Consider the following 17158-nt stretch of genomic DNA (forward strand, 5'->3'; position numbering starts at 1 on the left):
GGCAGCAGTGTGCATGCCCAGAGGCAGAAATATAGGTATTGAGGGAACTTTTTACCCCAAAAAACTTAGGTGCCAATGAGTTTAGGAGCCTACACGATTCAGCAGGAGTTTGTGAATCACAGTGAAGCCTAAAACTGGGACTTAGGCGCCTCAGTATTTATGGATCTAGGCTTAAGTGTACTTGTGCTAAAGAGCTCTGCCTAATGAGGGCCTAGTTCTGTGCTAAAACACACAGGAAGGGGAGACTTGGCCCTTTTTTCTGGAGGGAAGGGAGAAAACCCAGCTGAAACTGCTTCTGCATTGGTAGAGGGAAGCATTAATTGTTCTGTGTGCTACTCTTAGACCCAGTATGATGTCCAGATTCCACATCGTTAGGTCTTTTAGCAATGCTAATGCACTATTTTCTAAATTCGGTCAAGTCACATCAGCAGCTCTGTCCAGGCTGCTAATGGAAGTATTTTTCTTAATTGTCTCATTTTTTAAATTCATGGCTGAGGCTAATACTCTTTCTTAGTGTTATTTTATTTTTACAGTTCCTAAGCTGTCTGCTTTGCTATCCAGAATAGAGGTAAATAATGGACACGCAAACCACCTACAAGCTAAAGCAGGAGGGCTTATTTACTATGTTTTCAACACCTAGTCTCTATCTTGCAAAGAAAAATAAGCTACGCCACACAAAAAGTACTGTACTTCTAATATTACTCTAACAGACTTGCTCTTTTCAACCACCCTAATACACCTTAAGGAAAATCCTAAAATAAACCATCAACATGTAGTAATATGAAATATAGCAAATTTCCTCTGTAGAAAATAATTCCTACAAGGGATACATTTCTTTAGCAGCATGTATAAGCGAATGAGATGAATCGACCAGATAACCAAAATGAAAAGGCATTCAAGATGATCTATTTATGGTAACGCAAACAGAACATGTCAAGCTGTTCTATATCACCAGTGTATTAACCATACTATGTCCAACATGGAGATGGTGCAAGCAAATACATTGTGGCCTTCCTTGTGATGTCTTGCTGCCTCAACTCCAGGCAAACTGCTCCTACCTGATACAGAGACCGTTGACTGACTAGAGAAGGCAGCAGCGGCAAATTAGTTTTGACATAATGACACCCACAATAATGACCATTTTACTGATAGTAGTCTTAAAGTTGAAGTTGTCATGCATTCATCTTCACTGCATTGACCTTTAACAGAAAAGATGAATGTCAGTCACTCAAGATGTGCACAGCATTGCTAGGATCAGAATATATATATGTAACACTTTTCTATGATAGAAAATGAAGAAAATCTGTCAATAGCTAAATTCTGGTAAAGCAGTTGAGGGTGGGTTTTTTGGGGGGGGAGGGAGGGGAGACATTTTGCATAGTTGATGTGTGTCTCATTAGAACCTTTATGTTGTCCATTCCGTTCCCAGCTTGTGACTGTTGGATCTGGGTTCATGGTCCCATGAACAATATTAAACCTTTTTCCTCACTTTGGATTGTTCCCAAACCTTAGGATTGGGTAGTCATTGTAGCTAGAACCTAGGAATTTCTAAATTTGACCACATTGTATTTAAAATACAAGGGTGTATAAATGGTGCTCTGTCACTCATAAATATCCTGACAAATGTACGTCTATGAAAACTAAAATTGTTAAAAATGATGTTGCTCAAATAAATTTCTCTCATTGTGATTTAAACCAAAATAGATGACTGACTAAAATCCATGAATCTGATCTAAATTGTATTTTTACTGGGTAAAATGTTCAAAAGGGCTCAAGTCTCCTTTTCAAATGTGATTTTTGGCATTTAGGAACCTAAGTCTCCCATCCCCAAGTTCTTAAAATCATATTTGAGAAGGGGGCTTGTGCTCCTAAATAATTCAGGCCCTTTTGAAAATTTTACCCACAATCTTCATTTTTATTGGGTAAAATTAAAAGGTTAGCTGTTAATCTGCACATGAGAAACTCGGTTTATCATCTGAACCCGGGAGCTGAGTGAACAGTAGTACATTCTGGTTATATCACACATTTTAGCAGTTTTAAGATTGCAAATTAGTTTGTTTCCTGAAGGAGAGAGTGCTAAATCCACCACTGACTTTTACTGTTTTGTCAGTAGCACTTAGGCTGCAACAAGCTCCAGTAATATTACTAACTGCAGCTTCCTTTTATCTGTTGATGTAATATAGCAGGGTTTAACACCTTCTTAGACATGAAAAGGTCTTATCTTGTCTCAAATAACAGCTCCCATTAATCTTTCTCACCATGAGATTTTCTATGTTTTATCCCAACAGCAATAGCCCAAAACCAGCCTTCGCAAATTCTCAGGGCTCAATTCAATACTCCCCCTTCTAAGATTAGGAACCTTTTACTGATAATTGTCTTAAAGTTGAAGTTGTCATGCATTCAGCTTTTCTGTTTAAAGGTAAATACAGTGAAGATGAATGTCAGTCACTCAAGATGTGCACAGCATTGCTAGGATCAGAATATATATATATATAACATTTTTCTATGATAGAAAATGAAGAAAATCTGTCAATAGCTAAATTCTGGTAAAGGAGTTGAGGGGTTTTTTGGGGGGAGGGAGGGACATTTTGCATAGTTGATGGCCTATTCCATATGCATATAGCCCCACATTTGCATTATTCAGATGAGTTTCTGAAAGGCTCCTATGGACTTGAAGCTTAAAAGGAGCAAGAGTTGAGTTTACAAATGCTTTTACAGTTGCCACATAATGTATGCCATGTGAACTATTTTTCCTTTTGTTGATGCTGTGCTACATACTTAGTGACAGGTCAGACATTTAAAATTGTCTTGGTTCTATTGGTGGTAACAGTGATTTTTATATTTTCAACTGTAGAACCTACAGTTTGGTAAATGACTTTGCAGGAATCACTGAAGCCAATAAGAGTGCTGATTTTAGTGGAAGTAGAATGAGGCCCTATGGATGCAACACTAGCTCACGCTTAAGCTCAAAACTGAAGAAGTATTGATTTGAGTCAGGCCTTGGGTGAAAAATCTTCAGGGAAAACACCATTGCTTCCAGAAGATTCAGTAGGTGATCCTTTTTCCTGTGAGTCATTACTGAGCCAATGTCCCAGCATGGCATAAGGTGGCACTGTGCTACTGGAGGTACGGTCTTTCAGATGAGCTGTAGGGTGAAAGAGTGACAACTTACGGATATTAAAGACTCCATGGCACCCTTTGGGTGCAGGTGTGCTAACCCCAACATCCAGACTATATTTCAGTTTTATTACATTTTGCTTTACTTAAGTTTCTCTTGTAGTTGAGCTGGTGAGACATTCTTCACTTTCTATCCTAAATTGTCACGTAGTATTTGTGCTGGAAAGCCCTACTTCAGTGGTAGGTGAAGTGGTCTCTCACACAGAGCGATCCAGATACAAGATTCCTCTAACTATGCCTTTCTGCATATCTTTATATGTACCTCCATATTGCTCACCACTTGAAATCCATACAGAGAGTAGAAAATTTGGCTATACAAGGAGCAATACAGATATTTCCCCATGACCATACTTCAATTTTATCAGTACATGTAGGGCAGATACCATGTCATCGTGTGTATGTGTATAGTACTTAGCATAATAGAATCCTTGTCCTGATTGGTAGTTTGGGTTCTACTATAATATAATTTAATAATCCTAATGTGCACATATCCCAGTATTTATTCCAGATCTTCTGCACAGATATTTGCTTGTAGAGTCGATAGATCTTAATTTTACTGTCTTCTATCACTGGAAAATATTTGCTTTGACAACAGCTTCTAGGTGAGATTTTGTGTTTTAAGCCCCATGCATTTTAATACTGAGTGCAGGAATGGCCATGCGAAAATACCTGGTGTATATGATCATCCCATAGATTCATGCACACAGCTGAAGTCAGTGGGAGTTGTACATGTGCATCTGCAGGCATGATCAGGACCCCTTTCTTTATATAACGGATGATCTCCTGTGATCTATATGGTTTATGTGATGTGTACTGTTTCCTTTTGCAAACAGTGTTTTCCTTATGCAGTACCCTGGGGATATACACAGATAGGCATATGGAGAGGAAAACCCAGTTTTAGATACTGTGCATAAGGAGAGCAGGCTTCACAATTTAATTTGCCAAATTACAGATGAAAATTTTATAACTTCTTCTGTTGTCCAAAAGCCTGTATCTCTGCACACTCTACTTGTACATGCTGGCATTACAGCTCTCACAGGATTCATGCTAGTAGTGGTGGGCTGCCATGCAGCCCCGAGTTCCAAACAATAGAAACTCCTGCCTGATTTGCATGCAGCAGGTCTGCACAGTTTGGGGCAGCCCATTCCACCTAATCACATAACTAACCATACATCCAAAACTCTGTGGAGCCCTAGCAGAGGGGCACCGTAGAGTCCTAGGATGGGGGGAAAGGGGAAGGTTGTAAAGTTGGGGCCTACAAATTTACCCTAATTGTGGGCTCAACTGAAAAATATGTACAAATTGATAAGATGTCACAGTAACCTATGATAAAAAATGATGGGAAAAGATACTAAAGAGAGACTGAATTAGTCCAAACTAAAAGGCTTACTGATAACTTGAGGACTACTTTAAGATCATTCTTGATAACTAAGAACAATGTGGAACCAGAAATCAGTGAACCAAAATTGGTGTGTCAGAAACTAGATCTAATTAGTGAACAAAATAATGAGGGGCTGGGCTATTCTGGCCACTGTCCCCTTTGTTGGTCCTTTAAGGAGAAATATGGCAACTGGAGTGAGCTTCACCATCATGGCTGCCGCCCCCACCATCTCCTGGGACCGTATTCCTCCTGATCCTGAGAGATGTCCACGCCAGAGAGAGGGACCCAGACAGCATTGTCACCTCCACCAGCTCCAGCTAAATTCCAAGTTCCACCTGGGATGAAATGGGACTGGATTTTAACAGCAGCAGCAATGACAGCTCCAGCCCATCCTCTCTTTTCCCCAAAAGGACAAATATTTCTATCCTTGATACCATCTAAGAGAGTGTCAAACGGGATGTTTCCTTCTAAAAACTCTCCCCAGGTAAGGAAAAAGGGGAACAAGGAAAGTTAAAATGAAAGCCATATTTAATACTTTACATTTCAAATGCTCTGTTTTTCTTTCTTCTCTGTACCTTTTAATAAAAAGGTTAAAATAATTTTAATGGTGGGTTTGCCATGGTACTAAGCAGGCTGTATACCACACCCCGAACCTTGTTTACAACTGTTTATTGTTGGACAGCGACAGGGTTATGTTAACATCTTTAGCCCATATCGTTCATCTAAAATAATACATCAGGGGAATTCTTCCTTTCCATGTGGACAGGCTGAAGGATAAATCCATATTAAGTGGGCATGCTGGTCTCATATTTCCAATGCGTAGGGCTGATAACACAGCAGAACAAGGAACTTGCACCCATCATATAGTTATTTTCCTTTTAAAAAAAAAATCCTTGCACTATTCTATTTGATATAGAATATTTGTCTTATTTTTTAAAAAGTCATGAGGTCTCACATTAACTATCTGTATACTTTGTGAATATCGTTTATTATTTTTCTTCCATTATATACAAAATATATTGCACTGTGGGTGCCTATCCCATGACTTAAAACACACAATGTGAATAACTGCTACCACCATAAATCTCTACAACACCCACACTCAAGACCTCAGCCTACCCTTTCCTCAAAAGCCCAAGGAAAAAATGGGATTTGCAGCCTCCCCAGAGGGTTAACAAATCCAGGTTCCAACAAATGAAGGAGTGCTGGGGAATAATTTCAAGTATTCCCATCCCTCATAAAAAAACCACCCTGCTAGTCAACCCTGCGTTTGATAAATGTTGGGCATAATATATCAGCTTTGCTCTTGCTTTGTAGTGATTCAAATGTTTACACGTGCACTTTTAAACTCAGGTTAAATTACATACAAATTAATATAACTACCTATAAAAAAGCAAAGATAATTACATTCCTGAAAAAGTACTCTAAGTGCTCAGAATGGACTAATAGCCTTAGGCAAAGACATGTACTTAGTTTATATTAGGGCTGTCAAGCAATTAAAAAAATTGTGATTAATCACGTGATTAATCGCACTGTTAATAATAGAATACCATTTATTTAAATATTTTTGGATGTTTTCTACATTTTCAAATATATTGATTTCAATTACAACACAGAATACAAAGTGTAAAGTGCTCACTTTATTTTTGATGAGTATTTGCACTGTAAAAAACAAAAGAAATAGTATTTTTCAATTCACCTAATACAAGTACTGTAGTGCAAGCTCTTTACCATGAAAGTTGAACTTACAAATGTAGAATTATATACAAAAACAACTGCATTTCAAAAATAAAACAATGTAAAATTTTAGAGCCTGCAAGTCCACTCAGTCCTACTTCTTCTTCAGCCAATCACTCAAGCAAGTTTGTTTACATTTGCAGGAGATAATGCTGCCCACTTCTTGTTTACAATGTCACCTGAAAGTGACACCAAGCGATCTCATGGCACTGTTGTAGCCAGCATCACAAGATATTTACATGACACATCCACTAAAGGTTCATATGTCCCTTCATGCTTCAACCACCATTCCGGGGGACATGCGTCCATGCCGATGACGGGTTCTGCTCAATAACAATCCAAAGCAGCGCAGACCAACACATGTTCATTTTCATTCTCGGAGTCAGATGCCACCAGCAGAAGGTTGATTTTCTTTTTTGGTGGTTCGGGTTCTGTAGTTTCCGCATGGGAGTGTTGCTCTTTTAAGACAGCTGAAAGCATGCTTCACACCTTGTCCCTCTCAGATTTTGGAAGGCACTTCAGATTCTTAAACCCTGGGTCAAGTGCTGTAGCTATCTTTAGAAATCTCGTATGGGTAGCTGTAGAGGGGCTGGCCAGGGGTAGAAGACCCGCTGCTGAATCAGTGGGGATCCTGGCCGCAACACACTGACATGGGCTCTGGCAGTGCTGCAGCCAGACTAGGGTCGGCTGCCCCAGGGCTACTTCCTGGCTCCCCCTCTTGTGGTACCTGAGTCACGGTGGTGTCCTCTGGGGGGTCCAGCACCATAGGCTCCTCTGGGTAGTGGGCGAGCAGCAGGCCTGGCAACTCCTCTGGGTAGCGGGCACAGGGCAAGTCGAGCCAGTCCTGGCGGGCACCTTGGGCCACGGGGGTTTCCCAGTCGCGGACTAGGCTGGATGCATCTGGCCCTCCAGTGAGCTCTGAGGTCAAGCCTTTATACTTCCGGGTCGCCGCCTGAACCTCTGAGGGGCGGGCTCAGAGCTCCCTAGCTCTGCCCACCCTGGCCTCCGGATGTGCTCGTCCCTCTCTGGGGTGGAGGGGAGCCACACCGCCTCACTACAGTACCTTCTTTGCATTTTTGTCAAATTTGCAGTGAAAATGTTCTTAAAATGAACAATATGTGCTGGGTCATCATCCAAGACTGCTGTAACATGAAATATATGGCAGAATGAGGGTAAAACAGAGCAGGGGACATACAATTCTCCCCTGAGGAGTTCAGTCACAAATTTAATTAACACATTATTTTTAACAAGCGTCATCAGCATGGAAGCATGTCCTCTGGAATGCTGGCCGAAGCATGAAGGACATAAGAATCTTTAGCGCATCTGGCATGAAAATACCTTGCAATGCTGGCTCCAAAAGTGACATGCGAATGCCTGTTCTCACTTTCTGGTGACATTGTAAATAAGAAGAGGGCAGCATTATCTCCTGTAAATGTAAACAAACTTGTTTGTCTTAGGAATTGGCTGAACAAGAAGTAGGACTGAATGGACTTGTAGGCTCTGAAGTTTTGCATCGTTTTGTTTTTGAGTTCAGTTATGTAACAAAAAAACTACATTTTTAAGTTGCACTTTCACGACAGAGATTGCACTACAGTACTTGTATGAGATGAACTGAAAAATACTATTTTGTTTATTATTTTTATAGTGCAAATATTTGTAATCAAAAATAATATACACTTTGATTTCAACTACAAAATCGAATACAATATATATGAAAATGTGGAAAACCATCCAAAATATTTAATAAATTTCAATTCTATTGTTTAACAATTTGATTAAAACTGCGATTAATCATGATTATTTTTTTTAGTTAATCGCGTGAGTTAACTGCAATTAATCGACAGCCCTAGTTTATATGTAAAATGGACAGTACTGGAAGTAGCCATACTAGGTTTCCCCATATTCTCCCATACACGTGCCTCTTCCCTACCCGAAAAAGGCCAGCTCTAAGAGCATTAGGATGATTCAGTTTCTATCCATGACCATGAATTCTCTGTTAAGACTACCAGCGGCACCAGTTAGAGTACTGATTTTTGTGACAGGGATATCTATGCAATAAGAAGTCTGTTGAGATCACTTTCAGTCATATCACTGCAAATCCTAGTTGGATTTCAACTGGTAACCCGGAAAGGGAAGGCTCCATAACTCATGCATTGCTGGCACAACAGCTTTTAATTTGCTAGCCTCAGAAAGGACTGGCATTTTTAGTAAGCGATGCAAATTACAGTAATCTTTGCTTCCATAACATTCTGAAATATATGTAGATTTCCTTCGGTTGTAGTAAGGTATTTACAGTGTTTCAGCATTTTAAACTTTAAAGTTTAAAAATTTTAAACTGAGTGGGAAATAAAGATCCCCATCCCATGATATGTGCCACATGAGCTGAGGTGCTGTGTGTAGTTCACTGCAGAATTGGGCCCTAAAATTTAAGTTGGAAGGACATGGAAGTGACATAGATGCTGGGGATGAGGGAGGATGGAATTTTGCAGAAGACCTTTCTTTCTAAATGAATATACCTCTACATACTAAAGAAATGTTATTTGTCACAGACGATAGAAGTTTGTAAGACTGACATCTAGAAAAAATTCCTAGCCCTTAAACTTTGCTCATTATAACTTTTAAAGGATCATTGACATGTACAGTTCATAGAAAATGTCTATATTTTCCAATGTCGTATATTGACTTAGAATGGTAGAGTTATTTCAGCCTACAGTGTCCTGCTTATAAGGATTCCTTTGGCATTACAAATAAACCATTTCTATAATTATCAATACTTCAAGCAACATTGCCATATCTGTCCGTTAACTATAATGACACTATTATGTGATCACCATTTATTTATAGATTGCCTGAAGAATTCATTGTGGAATAATTCTGAGTAATGGAGTATTGTGTAATTAGCCAAATAAATCTAAAAGGTAACAAAACCCACAAGAAGATAAATTTGTTGTCTTTTGCTTGTTCTTTTCAACTAATTCAGGCTAATTTGAACCTTTCACAGAAAGGTGATAATGAAAGATTTGTTCTCAGCAACATTATGGCAGGTGATTTGCATTTTAAAGTTTGACACATTTATAGACCTTTTGATCTTTTTTTCCCCTCCCCTCTCCCCCACTACATTGTACCAGGTGGAAAATCTTGAAGTGATAAACTAGTTTCAAAAACATCCTGGAAAACATACATCAGCAAAAGTGAATATTCATATATTTGTAGATTTGTAAGGTCAGGAAGCATAGTTAGATCACATAGTCTGACCTTGTGTATAACACAGGCCAAAAATATTTTGAATATATGATGTTAGATTTTTATCTAGGGAAAAAAAATCCTCCTGGAACAGTTTAAGGGAAATACAGGGCTTGAGCCAATGTCTCCTGAAGTCAAGATTAGACTCATTTATCTGTAGTTTGAATTATATTGTTTTTATATCTTACAATACAATCCACTTTGGGGAGTAGGGGTGTGTGGTCACTGTTTTAGTATTCTCGGCTGAAAGGCAAAGCCTTGAAAGAGACAGAAACGAAAACAGGGAGCTTATCTGCCCCAGGGCTGCGAACAGGTAAAATGAAGCTTGTCACCTAAAGCTTGTAAGTGATTTTTTTTAATTAAAATTCCTAACAGTTCTTTTGAACTATAAACCCAAAACATTGACTGGGAACTTGTCTAGCTTGCAGCTAATTAGTTGAACCACAAATATTTTCTCTCTTATTTAATACAATAGACGATATCTTCACCTTTTTGTCAAAATGGCTGATCAGAGAACTGCGTTCAAGGAACTCATCTAATCCTGGGCTTGACATTGATTCCCTTTGTAGCCTTGATTAAGTCACTCAATGTTGCTGCCTCCGTTTCACTATCTGTACAAAGGGGGTAATTAATACTTTCTTTATGGTGCTTTTCATCTCAAAGGAAGGTAAGCATCATTCTACGGATAGGGCAAAATACTTCACCTCTCTGTTTCTCGCTAACTGGTCAGTGCCAGAGCTAAGAACAGACCACAGATCTCCTGACTTCCAGTCACTTGCCCTATCAATGGGCCCACACTGCCTCCCATAATATTTAGGAACTTTAAAGGGGTGTTAAAATTATTAGTTATTGTTTGACAAGTTCTTTTAAGATAGAAAGGGTTTATACAAGTGCTAAATTACTTTTTGATAATATATTTACATTTTAACATATATATTTAATATGTATTGTATAGGCCCCTCTTCTGTTTTTTCCATTAAATGGTCCTGTAAGCTTTTAGGAGAATTAAGTTCTAGTAGCACTTCCTAGAAAATTCAGTTACTGGTACATTTACAGATATCTATCCAAAAGATAGATATCTGTCTGTGTTGTTTCAATTTCAGCCCTTCAGTGAGCACCAGATCTCAATCAAGAGTCTTAAATTGAATGTGTATCAGAGCCTGACAGAGCAGGTCAACGTTAGGGAAATTCAAAATTCCCTATGGTCCTGTTTGTTTCTGTCCTACTTGCCAATATGTACTTTTGTAAATTGTTTCTGTAGGGGACTTGGGTAGTTTTAAAGGAATATTGTCATAGCATCCTAGAGGATTAGATTTACACAGGATTGCTGTTTGTGTCTATATTCTATCAAATTATTATTTGTATTACATTAGCACCTAGAGGCCCCAAATGTGAGCAAGGACCCATTGTACTGAGCTCCATAGAAATACCTAGTAAGAGATGGTCCCTGCCTTGAAGAGGTTACAATCCAAATAGACAATACAGATAAAAGGAAGGGAGGAGAAATGGAAGCACAAAGAAGTGAAGTGACTTGCCCACCATCCTGCAGCAGGTCAGTGGTAGAGGTAGGAATAGAGCCCATGTTTCCTGGTAAGGGTGTATGCCCATTACTGAGGGTGAAATTAGTGGCCCACACTATAATTGGCTCACAGAAGTGAACAGCAGGACTGAATTTGATTACAGGCCTTTCTTCATTGCAAGTCTCCATTTTATTGTCACTTCCTTTGAGGCGACAGATTGATGTGCTTCACTCACTGTTCTGTTCAGCATTTTTTCTGGTAGGTTGGCCTTTACATTCTCTCATTTGTTTTAAACAATGGAAGTGAAAATAGTTTAACATATTCTAGCAGAGTCTTCTCCAAGCAACACTAGCTTATGCAGGATCAATAATGGAGTGGAGAACCTCAGCTGAACCGCACCCTAAATCTATAGACCTACTAATTCTCCAACATATACGTTGGGGATTTCCCATGTGTTGCAGCTAAGGGAAAGAACAAAACAAATCCTGTCCCAGGTGGTGATCAAATGCTTCCTCTCCACAGTAAGTGACTGTATCTTTCTGTGGAGGTGGCAGAGAGCTATTCAGTCAGTGGTGCAGGTGAACTGGCATGTGGTATGAATGTGTGATTTGTGTGGGTTAAAAAGCATGTTCTACTTGGAACATCCAGAAGGATGAAGAAAAAAGAAGATGAATTTAATGGGGAAACCTACAGGAGATGAGAGGATGGGAAGGAGAGATGAGATAATGAGTACAAGAGGAGAGGGATAATCAGGGAAAGAGGAAGATAGTAATAGGGGGAGGAGGCAGAGGAGACAAGATGAAGGTAAGGATAAGATAGTAAATAGGAACAGAGGATCCTGTGGCACCTTTAAGACTAACTAAAGGTGCCACAGGACCCTCTGTTGCTTTTTACAGATTCAGACTAACACGGCTACCCCTCTGATAGTAAATAGGGAGTTTTGTCATTGACTTGAATGGGACCAGGATTTCAGCCAGAAAAAATCCAGTCCCCCAGGAACTGTGCCTCCTATCACTCAAACACAGGGAGCTCTAACTTTAAGAACCAAATCAGGCATTAAAGAGGAAAAATACTGGAGTCCTGAATCATCAGAGCTATGGTGGGAAACCTGAAAAAAAATATTGAAATTGTACAGCTCATGGGTATGAGACCTGAAGAAGATTAAAAGCGTAAAAGAATCAAAAATTGACTAGCATGTGATTATTAAAAAGTTGATGCACATCTTTGCTAGGTTGAAGAAAAAAATCTGACGAATTTTGCCATGCTGAACATAACCTCCAAAAATACAAATTGTCGTGATGAAAAGCATAAGTGACAACCCTAGGAGTAAGATACTGAAAACAATTTGAGCACAAGTACCCAACTTGTATAGTGGCCTCATTAGGCAAGGCATTCCTTCCTAGTGATTACTTGGCACTGTTCTTCACAACATAACATTTCCTGGACTTTGTATTGATTTTAACATAGATGGAAAATGGAAGAGCCCAATGATACGATGTGCAAAGGCAGCATTCTCTAGTTAGAGCTTTGGACCAGAAATCAGGAGATGTGGGCTTTAGTTCCGGCTCAGCTATCAACTTACTGTATAGCCTTGAGCAAGTCACTTGACTTTGTCTCAGTTTACCTACCTGTAAGAGGGGGATAATACTTACACACCTGTCTATTTCACAATGGTGTGCCATGTTTAATTTGTTAGGCCTCAATTCAGCAAGGCACGTAAGGACATGTGCTTCACTTTAGGCATATGCTTAATTTCCATAGCAGATAAAAAGAGCTAAGAAATGGTTGCAGTTGAAGTTCATGTGACTTTAGCATGTGCTTAAGTGCTTTGCTTAAAAAATTGGACCTTAGTCTGTGCTTAAGTACTACATTGAATTTGGGCCCTGATATTTGCAAAGTTCTTTGAACATGCAAACTATATGAAGGCTAATTATTGTTAGTGTTTATGATCTCAAATTTCTATGTTGCCCTTTTTCATGGGATATCAATAGTTTTATAACAATTAAATTGATATGCCAGCTATGTCCCCGAGGATCATTACATCCAGCACTACAATGGAGCCACTTCCGGGATGAAATATGGCCACTGTCTAGCAGCACACACCAATGCTACACAACAGTTTTAGGACAGGAAGTAAAGATGATATTTTCCAGTTGAAACTGAAGAGGGAATTTAAGCAGGCAAAATGGAACAGTATGTGCTGAAATTTGGCCTGAATAACTGGTTAGCACCCCTGTTCATACCCACTCAGGTCACTACTAAGTAGCATTTAAAGAATATACTAATTGACTTGAAATAAGCCTAGATCTTTGTTTTTAATTTGATTTTCTTCAGCTACTGGAGCTGGTTTTGTGAGCTCTGCAAAGAGGTTCTGAATATCCTGATGACAATTGGCATCACTCTGGAAAACTGTCCATTCAGAATGCAAGGCACTGTGTGCTGTTTTAATGGAAGAAAAACATGCTTTACTTGTTAATACAATGCCTTATCACAACTGGGCCATGGTCCCTGGTAGGGGTCTGTAGACACTACCACAATTTAAATAAGTAATAAGTAGGGCTACGATTTTGTCACAGAGGTCACGGAAATCATGAATTTGAATAAAGTCCATGAAATCTTGGAAGTGGTTTTAAAAACACATTGGATTAGGCCCCCAAACCGAATGGTGTTGCAACCTGGTACACGATGTTGCAGCGCCACTCAGGTTTGGCCTGTCTGCCTCCTGTCTCCATCTATGGGGGAGGAGGAGAGAAGGGGGCAGACAAGCCAGACATGAGGTTACCTCAGTGGTGCTATGATCTCGTGCACCTGGTCACAATGCCTGGAATGGGGAGCTGGGTCTAGCCCTGCCGGACAGGAGCCGTTTGCTGTAGTGTAGGCTGACTCTCCAACCCCTACGCCCAGACCTCACCTTTCAGCACCCCCCACTATACTCTTGTGTATGTTAATGTAGAGAAAACTACAATATTTTGTTACCTTCAAGTGGCTTATTGTTCTTTGTCCTGTACCTCTGCCATGAAATATACTAAAAATTTCCATGACAAAATCATAGCCGTAGTAATAAGTGCTATCTGAACCCAATAACAAAAGTTATTAACAAAAAAATCAAGCTTTTCATGAAGAAAATATGAGACTCCCTTGGAAATAACTTGGCTAGGCTTTTAATGGAATATGGCTACTGATGTTGGTCTTCAAATGTTTTTAAAATATCAAAATTAACTTTGAAATATGCCAAATTGAATGTTCCACTCCATGCATCTGATGAAGTGGGTTTTAGCCACGAAAGCTTATGCCCAAATAAATTTGTTAGTCTCTAAAGTGCCACAAAGACTCCTCGTTGTTTTTGCTGATACAGACTAACATGGCTACCACTCTGAAACCTGAAATATCACTGCAGGTGTCTGAAAAACAGCTGAAAAAATGGGGCCATAGAACTGGACATTGAAATTCTCCTGATTGAATAGGTCTCTATTATTTTGATAACATCTGTTGTCTTCCATTTTCTGAGCAAAATAAGCCAGCATAGGCTATTTTTTCCCCTTTGCCCTTTCCCTCGGATTGGAATGGCCAGCAGACATTAAAGACCAACCACATAGACTATTCTCCTTTCAACTTCTGTTAACAGGGGTATTAAAAAGACATTCCCAAATATCAGTTGAAAAACACTAAGTAATAAAATCCGTACTTAAAAGGTGGGTAGGTGTAAATTCCACACGTAAGTCTTTTCATCTAGGAAGCCAGTTGCTTAGAGATCAGTTGTTTTAATGAATTGGGGAGCTGCTGTCACTTTTCAGTCAGTTGGGATTGCCACTTTTTGGAGGATCAAATACTCACATCTGAGGTTTTAAAGTCAAGCTATAGGCCCTGATCCTGCAAAGAGAACTGTGTGGGTGACTCTTGTGACCATACGGAGTCCAACAGAAGTCAATGGTATCTGCCTGCATGATTCCCTTGTAGGATCGGGGTCCTAGTTAGGTTTTTTTTTTTAATGTGTCTTAAGAACATTGAAGTGTCTGAAGTTTAAGGATCACATTTTCAAAAGTGCTTAGAATAGTAAAACTCCAGTTGACTTTAATTAAAGCAGAGTAAGGAAGCACTTGGAGTGTTTTTGAAAATCCCATTCCCAACTGTTCATAAATGTTCTGCTAATGATGAAAGTAATAGTTACTGTCCCAGTTCTAACCTCACATGTGTGCACACAACTCTCATTGACTTCAGTAGGAGCTGAGGACTCTCGGCATTTCACAGAGTTGGGTCCACTGTCATTCCCACCCACCTTTTTGTCATCTTGTCTTAAAGACTTTTAGTTTTCTTTTCGAGTGAATTGTAATTTGCTATTCATCAATGTTATTTAAAACATTGTCCTCTTAAGAAAACTCTTATTTATATGAAATGAGATCATGGCTTATATCATGAGCAAGAATACTGCAAAAGTCCTTGGTGTTTGAAAAACCCAGTAGCCAAATAACTGACAAGCATGGGAGGAAGCATAGTGTATTGGTTAGAGTGAAACTGAAAATTGGGAATCGGGGGTATTTTGAGTGTGACCCAGGACAAGAAATCTATGGTTCTAATTTTCAGAAGTGCTGAACTCCTACTGAGGTCAATGGGAACTGTGAATGCTCACTCAGCATTTTTGAAATTCAGGAAATTAACTGGTCTGTGCCTATGTTTAACCTCTGTAAAACAGGAAATAAAACTCACAATTGCTGGATAAGAGGTATTAATCAGTTAACATTTGGGGAATTGTTATCTGAAAGGCAAAACGAAGTATGGTTGTGCAAGCAGCATGGGGCAGGGACTGTTTCTTTGTGATATATTTATATAGTTCTCAGCTCCTGGAGGCCAAGGTCCCATTGTAATTGATAATAATGTATCCTCCATCTTTTTGGAATAAACAAAGGAGGTCTCACTGGAATTTTGTCCCGATTGTAAATAAAATTAGATATTAAAAGAATAAAATGCTTCTTTCTCTTTTTGCTACTGAAACACATTTGCCTATGTTAATTCATTTAAAATCTGATGCTGCTATATTTTTCCTGAATTGCAACACTTTTTCTCTCCTTTTGTACTCCTTCTTACTATTATATGTTTATTCTGCCTACACATTCCCCAAACTTGCCAGAAATACACTACTGGATATATTTATTTCTCATAGTAAATTTTCCCAAAAGATAAATGTGCATTAATAAAAAATTTCCATATTCATGGGTGTGAGGGCTTCTTTACACAATTTGGATGGATATTATAGGATAAATCTTATATTCTATTCTAGTGCCTTCTCTGGTTATTTGAGAAAAAGACTCTTGTCTGCAATGATTCATACAGAAACAAGTTTAATAATAATTTCTTACTTTTCTTCCTTCCTCCCGCCCCTTCTCTTATAGGTCAGAAATCTGACCAAGAAACCTCTCATTTTAAAGGAGATGAAGATTGCAATGTTAGCTTTTATACTGCTGAATAAATTACTGAAACAAAAAACAAAATGATCAGCCAAGCAGAAAATGCCTTATCATTTAAGTGTCAGTGAGTGTTTCTATGATATTAGCCTCATAACTCAATAACTTTCAATATTATTACATTGTGGAAATGTATGAATTTTACATATCTTAAAGGAAAGCTATGGGAATGTACTGCCCATAATAACTGAATTTCTCTGTTTTCTGATTTTCTACTGAGACTTGCAGGGGAAAGAGTATCAAATATTTTATCTTGTACAGAAAAATAAATCCAGTACCTAGTTGGAGAATGAAGGGTATTTGTACAAGCTTTCCTCCCAGTAGCACATTTTAAATAATCTAATTTTTACTAGTGTCAAAACAACATCATGAAGTGTTCAGCAGGTATCAACAAATTATTCCTGTTCTGGGTTGTAATACAAATTAGTTTGATAGCGACCATCTATTTGTGATTCCAGTGCTTGCACATTGAGGCTTAGGGCCTAACCTAAAATCCACTGTAGACCATGTCAATCTTTCCATTTATTTTTAGAGGCTTTGGATCAGGTCCTTGGGGCTCATCTTGACCTCCCATTTTGTGCCAAAAAATTGTGTGCACAGTGAGAGGGCAAATCGCAAAATCTGGCCCGTTACCTTTTTTC

This window comes from Malaclemys terrapin, chromosome 3 (genome assembly GCF_027887155.1).
Source record: "Malaclemys terrapin pileata isolate rMalTer1 chromosome 3, rMalTer1.hap1, whole genome shotgun sequence".
NCBI classification, from domain to species: domain Eukaryota; kingdom Metazoa; phylum Chordata; order Testudines; family Emydidae; genus Malaclemys; species Malaclemys terrapin.